Genomic DNA, 277 nt, shown 5'->3' with positions numbered 1-277 from the left:
GTCCCCCCACAGGAGCCAAGATAACTCTAACTCATGGGGACCACCCCAGCAATCAGCATGAGCACTGCACAGCAGCAGCCAAATGCAGCACCACTTACATGCAGTTCTGCTCAAGTTGTTGTAATTGCAGAAAGACAAACAGCAGTATTTGTCACAGAGACTGCATTATTTGACAGCAGTAAACACAGGCCATTTTCACAGACATCAAAAGGAGCAAGTCTGTTCCTTCAGGTGCAGCGGCCCCGGCGCACAGTGCCCACCCCTGCCCTCTGCCCTG

This window comes from Merops nubicus, unplaced genomic scaffold, assembly GCF_000691845.1.
Source record: "Merops nubicus isolate BGI_N331 unplaced genomic scaffold, ASM69184v1 scaffold48554, whole genome shotgun sequence".
Classification (NCBI taxonomy): Eukaryota; Metazoa; Chordata; class Aves; order Coraciiformes; family Meropidae; genus Merops; species Merops nubicus.
This window is presented reverse-complemented; position numbering follows the sequence as displayed.